Source organism: Pteropus alecto, unplaced genomic scaffold (genome assembly GCF_000325575.1).
Source record: "Pteropus alecto unplaced genomic scaffold, ASM32557v1 scaffold35, whole genome shotgun sequence".
Classification (NCBI taxonomy): domain Eukaryota; kingdom Metazoa; phylum Chordata; class Mammalia; order Chiroptera; family Pteropodidae; genus Pteropus; species Pteropus alecto.
This window is the reverse complement of record NW_006437828.1, coordinates 13463220-13472890: the sequence shown is the minus strand read 5'-3', so window position 1 is coordinate 13472890 and position 9671 is coordinate 13463220.

Here is a 9671-nt window from a genome sequence, read left to right as displayed (position 1 = left end):
GACGCGTGGGGCTGGCGCCTTCCCACTCTGCGTCTCGGGGACGAAGCGTCTTTGACACGTTGTCGGGCCGCGAGCTCGAGTCCTGGGCCGCCGTGTGATGAGACCCCCCCCACCCCCGCAGCAGGATGTCGTCGTCTGCGACCTGCTCTTTGGCCGCGAAGGTCGATGTGTAGTGGGAGTAGCCGCGGCGTGGGGGGCGCATCCCCCTCCGGCCCCGAGCTCTTCGTCTCCTGGGGGACAGGACGTTACCCGGCAGGCAGTTCCTCGCCGTTTCAGTGTGAGGCATTAAACAACAAGCGATGGCATAAAACCAGGAGCGTAATTTAAACGTCGTCGCTGGAGAGCGTGAGGTCAGGCCAGCGCTCCAGTGCCATGGGCCATCCGGGGTCGCGGCCCTGCCCGCGACAGCTCCGCGATCCAGCCAGCAGGTGGCGCCCTTGCTCCACACTCCTCGGCCAGGCTGGCCTGGGGACGGGACTTCTCTGCAGGACTCAGACTTTCTGTCCATCCAGCTCTGCTTGACTTAAGCGCATCGCTTCGGCCCCCGCAGCTCCGGCGGTGCGGAGGCGGGCGGGGTTGGAGCGAGAAGCGCACCCCGCGCCGGCGGACCGCACGCTGGCCTCGTTCCCAGGGATGACGCTGGGCATTCAGCTCCGTCTCAGCTGGGAAGGACTTGGGCGTGTGGGGAGGAGACCGGAGCTGTCGGTTTTTGCTTTGTGCACATTAAGGAATAAAACTTTGCTCCTCTTTAGTTGTTAAAATAGGTCTTTGAGAAACAACTCTTTCTTAGGTGGAATTTAAGCCAAATTAAGGATTCGAAGGTGTTGTGCATAAACGGTGCTTGAGAGGGGTTCCCACGCCCGTCCCACAGGACCCCGCATCCGACCAGCGGGAGGCTGTGGAACCGGCCGTTAGGAGCTGGGGGACTTCGTGGTTTTATCCTGCTGCCGTCGACCGCTCAGCATGGACAACGGGAATGACAGGAAAGGCTGCAGCTCAGTATGGCACGCAGGTCGGCGTCGCCGGAATCCACGTCGCCGGGGGGCGGGTGACTGGAGCGGAGGCTACGCAATGGGCCGAAGTTATTACGCGCAATGACGTTGCCGCCGGCGCTTCTAGAATGCACTCCGGTCGCTCGGCTCCGCAGAAGCAGACACACCCGGCACGTTTCACAAAGGCTCACGCTGGGGTCCTGGTGCCTGCGTCATGCATCGCCTGGCCACGGTCTGCCCCGAGGACCAGGGCGCGGTCACCTCCTGGGGCCTCGCGCCCGCAGCGCCCCTCTGCGGGGCGCGGGGTGCTCCCGTCTGGGGAGGGTGGGCCATCCGTGGGAACATAATTCCAACGTCACATGCCACACACAGGAAGGGTCGTCTCCCAGTCATGCTGAGGTCGGTGGGACCTCTGCCCCACACGTCCACTCAGGGACCTGGAGGCCAGGGCCTCCAGCCCCTGGTGCCTGGCGAGAGCCGTGGCACTGTGTCACCTGCCAGCTGGGCAAGGACTCTTGCAGGACTGACACACGTGGCTTCCGTTTACACTTCACTGACCAAGCCCAACCCCGAAGTCCAACCTCGAACGCTCGGCTCCGCCAGGCCAGGCGAGCATCATCGCCAGGAGCCCCGTCCCGTGCCCGGGTCACTGCAGGAAGCGCCTCTCTCTGCGGACCGAGGTCAGTTGAAAGCCACTGCTCGGCCGCAGCTCGGGGCGCAAGGTGAGATTCCGTCTCCGCGTCCCTGGGTCTGCCAGCGAGGCGCTCTGTGCAGCGAGCGTTCAAAAGCCCTGAGTTAGGGGAGGTCAGTCCACGGGTGACGTCCCACGCACCTCGCCAGCTGCCAACTCAATGCTGTGTTCCTCCCGAAACAGAGATCGCCTAAACTAATAATAACAACAACAATAATAATAATAACAACAATGATAATAATAATAACAATAATAATAATCCATGATTCAGCTTTTGCGCGTGACAGGCATTCTCCTAAGTGCCAGGCAGTGTATTAGGTGCTAACGAGACTGTCATATTCAGTCTGCACAGTCGTAAGAGGCAGACTGGCCACGGAATTCGAGGGGTCCAGCGGAAAATGAAAACGGGGTACACTTATTCAACATTCAAGAATTCGAGGCGGTGACAGCGGGGTGTTAAGCAGGCGAGAGCCCCTTCTCAGGGACCTCGGGCCCCGGGGGCCGCACAGGGCTCTGCCCACGAAGCTGCTCGCAGTGGTCACCCCGCATTTGCCAGACGACAAGGAGAAGCGGGTGGAGGTCGACGGCGTGGACGAGGTCACACGCCCGAACACCCATCGCCTCCCTCGCCGGCTGCTGAGCCGAGCCGTGCGGTGCCGCCGGGAGCATCGGCTTCCCCCGGGCACTGTCCCTCAGCCCTCGTCACACGGCCTGGGCTTCAGCGCTTCTGCAGGCGGACACTGGCGCTGGCCTCAGCACACGGGGCGGGGACGAGCCGGGGTGGGATGCGCTCGGAGCCCTCTGCGGACGACTCGTTAGCGACACGCAACGCAGGAGCCAGGCCTCACGCCCAGGTCACCGTCGTCCTTACTCTTGGTTAGTATCATCGGTGACATCGCTTTGAGGTGTCGTGCATTCGAGTTTTCTTAGTATTTCCAGTTGACACAGAATCAAAAGGCAGATCTTCAAAAGTGAGCGAAGGGGCCAGTCACGGAGAATCCGCGCACCCCCTTGCGTGTGGTCTGTGACCCCTGTCCTTGGACGAGGCGGAGTTGAGATGCTGCGACAGAGACGTCTTGCCCTCAGACCCTAAAATATGTGCTCTCTGGGGCTTCACAGAAAGCGTCTGCCAAGCCCTGAATCAGGGGGGGTCTGCATTCAGAATCGCTGTCCCCACGGAGCTCCCTGACAGAGCTCAGTGGCCTGGGGTGGGGGGGGCAGGGCTGGTCAGGGACCTGCCCCCTGTCACGTGCCATCACCGCTTTGCCTCTGAGGGCCCCGTGCACAGGTGTGTGGACACCATCCCCCCGCCCCCAGACCAGCATCCTGCTGCCTCACACCTCTACAAACTGCGGTGACATGGCAGGCGGGTCCCTGGGAGGGGCCAGGCCACCCTGGAGGCACACAGAGCAGAGCGTCTGATGTGTGGGGCTCGCCACCAGCCCTTGGAAGGCCTCTGCCCCAGCCTCTACCCCAGCCTCTGCCCCAGCCGACTTGCCTTTGGTTTAATGGCCTCTTCACTCTGCAGAGGAGCCACAGGCCCAGGGCAAGGTGGGGTGGGGGAGGGGCCGGGTCCCCGAGAGGGGCGTGGCAGGGGAGGCTTCGACTGCCGGGTGCTCTTGAGTGTTCATGTCCCATGACATCCATTTTACCAAACCCAAACGTGATTTCGTCTTTTATTATTTTGCCTTACGACTTGCTCAGTGGATCACATTTGGAAGGTTTGTCTGCATTGTGCTTTCTAAAGCACAGTTTGTAAAAATTCTGAAAGCAGCAGGAAATGTTGGGCTACAATGATCGCACTTTCTGACAACGCCCGGGAGCACCGCGGTGTCACTTTGTGTCACGCGGAAGGAGAGTATGTTTTTCCTCTGGTGGTGCCTTCCGGCTGCATCGCGGGGATGCTTGGGAAGATGTCCATCAGCGGCTTAATAGTCACGTTCTCCCACACGCCGAATTCAAGGTCATGTTTAAGGGACGTAAAGCAAAGGTCCTGATATGAGTGACAGCTCATGGGGCTCACTTTTAAAAAGTGGCTCTGATACCCCTCAGTTCTTTCAAACGCCCAGCTTTTAACCCTAAAGCACTAGTACCCAGACCCCTCCGTCCGTCCCTGCAGAGTCGTTCCTCACTTTTGGAATGAGATTACCTCGTTTTTTAAATTGTGGTCGAGAACACATAACATTAAATTGACCTACCACTAAAGTGACCGTTTTTACGCGCGTATTTCAGTGGCGTTAAGTGCATTTACATCGCACGGCGACGCTCTGGGACATTTCTATCCCGCGAAAGTAAAACTCGGGTCTCCGCTAAATGCCGTCTCCTCCTCCCGTCCCCGGCCCCAGCGCCTGCCGGTCCAGTGCCCGTCACTCCGGGACCTCGCGTGGGCGGATCGCACGGGGTCTGCCCTTTCCCGCCGGCCGGTTCCGCTTAGGAGTGTCCGCAAGGCTCATCTAGGTTGTGACCTGCGACCCTCTGTCCTCTAAGGCCGTGCACTGCTCGCTCCCGGGGGCGTGGACAGTGCCGCTCTGCACGTGTCTGCGAAATCTCCCTTCTGAGCCTCGCTTTGCACCCTTTTGGATAAACACTCGGAAACGAGATGGCTGGATCAGCTCCGGTTCTGTTTTTTGCGTTTCGAAGGACCTCTCCGGTCTTTACGTCATGGCCACACCGTTGTTTACATTCTCGCCCACCTAGGCCTGTGCGTTTTTGACAAGCTTATTATTGATTGGAACGATCAATATTTCTGATGGATCCGTTTGCAAGGGCAGAAGCACTTTGCCATCTGCATATGTGGCCAGGTAGCAGTGTTCCAGGAAAAGGCGCCCGATCTTAGAAATGCAGTTGCTTCTTTTCGAGAGTCAATGAAATTCTTTCTGGACAGGCTGGTCTCTGTGGGGGGCCATAAGCGCTGCCGACCAGAGCAAATTAGGATTGAATCAAGTTTTCAGTCACTTCTAATAAGTTGAAGGCGGGCAAAGCCTTATGTGGTTTGAAAGATTGTGACACGTCCGCTGGAGTCCAAGGTAGCCGGATATTCTCAGAAGGGCCGTGAAAAGGTCCACGTGCATGGCCGGGGGGCGCACGCGTGGGCGGGACGTTGTCACCGGGCAGCGTGCAGGGCTGGGGCGCGGGAAGCAGGGCGGGCAGGCACGTTCTGACGGGCGGTTACGGGGGACGCGTGGGGGACGTGAGCTGTGGGGGGACGCCATGGGGGGTGTGGGCTTGGGGTCCCGGGGCCAGCGCTGGCTGATGAAGGACGGGTGACTGTCCACAGAGGCCGGGCGTTCTCCCCATTTCCACTTTCGCTGAGAGCTGGACACGGTCCTGACAATTTGCGAGAAGCATTATTAAATGTCGCACCCAGGAATCACGCCATGTGCAAAATGACCCTCAGAGGAAACTAACATACACCTTAGAACCGTAAAGCGTGACTCAGCTGTTTAAAGAAGCGGCAGAGATAATCTTGGCGAGCTGCTTCATTATAAATCACGAAACGTGGGTTTTGTTTTCCCCCTTTTCCCCAAAGCAGAGTATTTTGGCTAAACAAAATTTAAAAATTTTTGCCCGTCCGGCTCTCTGTGCCAGTGAGAAAGGCAGCTGAGAGGCTCTGCGTGCGCAGGCGGACGCCGACAAGTTTCTTATTTGTCAGCGGATTCGTTTAATTCTGGGCGTGACAGTTCTTGCGCATTTTTTACAAGCTGATTTCTGTGTCACCATAAGTTCTACGTCACCACTTCTAAATACCCAAAGGCATTCGATCACATAAGGACTTACTGAAGGACTTTGATTTTTTAGTATAGAAATGGGGTCACAATAGCTTTCTTCAAACACCGGTGATCTGTCATGTGCTAGAGGAACTCGACTTAAATCGTCTCGTCACCGAGGGAGTAAATGGCCACGGGCGGAGGCGGCGGTGGAGGCCGACGGCAGCGCCGTACACGGGATAAACCTCCAGCGAGTCAGCTCGCGCTAACTCGCTCCTGACAACGCACGGCCACACCGCGCGCGGTGCCTGTGACAGACAGGCGTGTCTGAGGTGCTGTGACGTTGGGGAGCTGGGTGCTGCAGAGAGGCCGGCAGGGACGGGGCATCCCACGGAGGCGGCCAGCAAGCAAGGCTCCGCGTTCGGCCGCGTCGCGGGAGCTGAGTCTGAGCCGGCGGGTGACGGAGCCCTGCAGCGTGTGGCGGTGGCGTGTGGCGCTGCCGTGCAGGCGGGTCGCCGAGCAGAGCCGCAGACCCCGCTGCTGGTCTCGGGCACACGGGGCGCATCCCAGTGGCGTGGCGGGGACGCCGTGGAGACCGTGGGGGATTAGGCTAACGTCCCCTGCTGGCCAGAGGGACCGCGGGACTCTGGGGTTCCCCCGTGCCGTGGGCTCCCCGTCTTCTCCCCTCACCTGCCTGTCTTCCCTTCTGTGTTCTGCCAACCCCACCTCTTCCATGCTGTAAGGGGCAACTCAAGTGCGTGGCTCAGCTCACTCCTCCCGCCCCAGAGAAGTCCCGTATTTGGCCACATGGGTTAAAACTGCTTTCGGGGGAAGCACACCAGTGTCCCACCGTCAGCCCTCACTGCCCCGGTCTGCCTGACGGACACATGGGGGCTGTTTAAACTCTGAGACGCCTCTCCCCTCGCTGGCCGATGAGCAGGAAGGCCGTCTTCTGCCAGGAATTCGGAGGGCACGATTGCTCGCCAGCGTGGTGGGCCCGGCACGGTGAACGTGGCACACATTGGTTTGCCCGTGGGAGCGCCCTGGAGAGGCAGGGGGAGAGCTGGACAAGGGGACACGGCCCTCGGGACGGTTCAGAGGCTCGGAGGAGGTGACGGAGCCGGATCTCACTGTCGAACGAGGTTTAAGGTCCGGCCCGCCCAGGAAGGGGTGGCGGAGGGCAGACAGGCACGCGGCAGCCTGCGGGGCAGGCACGGTGATGACGAGGGTGTGTGAGCGCGTGTGAGGACCCGGGGGAAACGGTGCCGTCTCGGTGGGGACAGACAGTGTGGCACAGAGCAGAGGCCCGGGGACCGTGGGAGGTCCTGAGCGGGCTCTTTCAGAAAGAAGAAAAAAGAACAGACAAAGGATTTAAACAAGTGAATAAATGTGACATCTCTCTATACTACTGCGGTTTAATTCATTCATTTGCTTTAAATTAAAAAAAAAAAACATTGACTCTGTCTTCCATTTCGGTTTAAATTCCACGTAGAAATTCGGTTCCGTTGGTTGCCGTGGAGCCCAGCGTATGTCGGTTTTAAATTCCTTGAGGGCGAGGATGCCTGGGACAGGGAGGACCCAAGAAAATCCTATGATCGGCGGCGCCGACATTTAGTGCAAGCTCTACCTAGATCAAGACAACTTTCTATTTTCGAGCTACAAAAGTGAGTAATTTGCTGTAGAGTTTTGTTTTAAAGCTGGGCAGACGTCATCCAAGGAGAACGAACTGGCGTAGGTTTGCGATGACCGATGGCGGCTCTCGTGACTTCCGTGCAAAACACGAGGATTTCGAGACGGAGCTGTGAGCTAGACCACGACGAGGAAGGGCGGCTGCAGGGGCCGGTTTAGAATCATAACCGAACCGAAAGCATTTCAAAGTAATAAGTTCTTTTTCTCCTCTAATTGCAACTGGGCTGTATGTTTTCCACCCTTGGTAGAAGGAGTATTTCGCATCTTCCACCTAGAGCTGCCCTCCGTGGCTGACAGCGTGTCTTCAGGACGGATTGATGGGCCTCAGAAGGCTCCCTGAGGAGGAGCTCCGTGGTTTGCAACGTCCTATTTTTCTTTTTCTCTGAATTACTTTGTATCTGATTTAGACAGTTAAAAATTTCAGCGTGGAGTTTTGCATACGGATCGGGCAAGGCTTTGAAACCTCTTCACTATGCATATTCCATGATTCGTGTCCTCAAACCTCAGAACCTCGCTGGAAAAAACCTTTGTGGTTTGCTTATTTAACTGGAAGTAGATAAAGGTTCTGTCCCTTAATTTAACGAGAAATGCTTTTAAAAAACAAAACTTGAAATAATTGAAAATGGCATTAAACAAAAAAAAAATCTACCGCAGGGAAAAAGATCTAATTTTTAACTGCGACCTTTTTAATGAGAACATATTAGAAAGAATGACTTTAAAAACTGTAATGATAAAATCCCCTCGCTTTGGAAGATGCGGTCGGCCGACTTAGCTTTTCTCTGGATGTGGGGATTCGAGACACACAGCAGGCGTTTAGACAGGCTTAGGACCCGCCGGGCGGTGAATCCGGGGGCTTCGCCCACGGAGCCCTCCCAGGACACGCTCCGCCTGTCCGAGAGCACGGGACACCCGGGGCCTTACGCGGTCGCGACTTCTGATGCATGTTGGGGACCTACTTCCCGTTCCTCTTCCCGGGGCACCCCGAGCTCGCCGTGGGCTTCCTGTATGTGTGCGTTAATCCTCGTTTTCCGGGTTCATACGCTGATTGCTCGGTCTCCAGACGTGGATCAAATATCGACGATCGTAAAAAGCGGGGCTTGTTCATGGCAGCATTATCCTCAGCCTCCGAAACGTGGATGCCACTAGTGTGCCCGCCGACGGCCGGGCGAGCGGGTCACCAAGGCGCAGAGCAGGCGCCAGCGTGAGTCGGTCCCGAAGGAGAATTCGGGCACATTTCTACAAAACGGAAATACTTACGCCATTGAACCGTAGAACTGAGATAATTTCATTAAAACATTTCTAATAACGAAGAACGTTTATTAGAGATTTTCCACGGACCTACTGCACGTGGGCCCTGACGGCTTAACGCTGTGGGACACCTCGCTGCGCAGCGTCCACGGCCGTCACTGCCCCCTGCAGGCGTTTCCTGCAGCACCACGGGGCCGCAGGCCACCGTCCCCTCCAGAGCGCCCTGCAGAGCCGGCCTCCTTACGACAATTGTCCGCAGGAGGTAATTAGCTTATGGAGCCGACGTGCACGACCTCTGCCCGTGCCGAAGATCACTCAGCAGCGTGGCGAGGTTCAGCCAGACCACGTGTTCTTAAAGGCGGCCGTGGCCCAGGCTCTGAAGGTCATCAGGGTGCCCCTCCCCACCCCCGCCCTTCCAAGGATCGACACCTCTTCTGAGGCTCCTATTTTACACTTTGCGATGTGAAATTTTATTTCTGTGAAACGAACCTCGGAATCTCTTTGTTCTCAGTCCATTCGGTCTAGTGCTGCCCGTGTATTTAGGACGCGGGACGCAAAGCCTCTCCTAAACCTTTGCTATGTTAGTAAGAACCGTCTAGAATTACCTTTCGCATTTTTCCCAGCCATGACTCTCTTCCTATGCTTAATATTTATATTTGTATTTGGTTTCCAAAATTCCTCAGTCTCTTCAAAATTCTGAGCATGATCTTCACTTCCCAGAAGAGCACACGTACCCCAGATTCCAGGACAAAATTACAGAAACGCTGTATTAGAAACTACTTATTTGCGACCTTATTACATGAACAAACTTTATACGTTTCCCTCGAGACTCGCCCACCGTTTCATCTCCATCACTTTTAGACGAGGCGGGAGGAGCTCCGCGTCGGCGGAGGGCTCACCGAAGACGCGCTGGCCGCATCCCGCTGCCGTTGGTCCGGCCGTGAGGCTGCGGACACTCTCTGCTGGCCAGAGTCTCGTCTTTGCGCTTGGAGGTGACCTGGGGATCTCAGCCACCGTGGTGAGCTCCAGCGGCCTCCGAAGCGCTGAGGAAAAGCACCACCTCCCTACTCTGTGGGCAGATCATCTTGGTCTAGGAAACCTTTACATCTGTTGACCCACTTGCCGTGAAGGTCAAGGCCTTCTTGGCTGATCCACCTGCATTGGTGGCTGCTGCTCCTGCGGCTGCCCCAGCCCCAGCCAAGGTTGGCGCCAAGGAAGAGTCGATGGAGTCGGACGAGGAGACGGGATTTGGTCTGACGAATCGATCGCCAGACGCAACCAGCGCAGCCAGCTCTGTTTGTGAAGCAAGGAAATAAAGGGTACTTCTCTTAAAAAAAAAAAAAA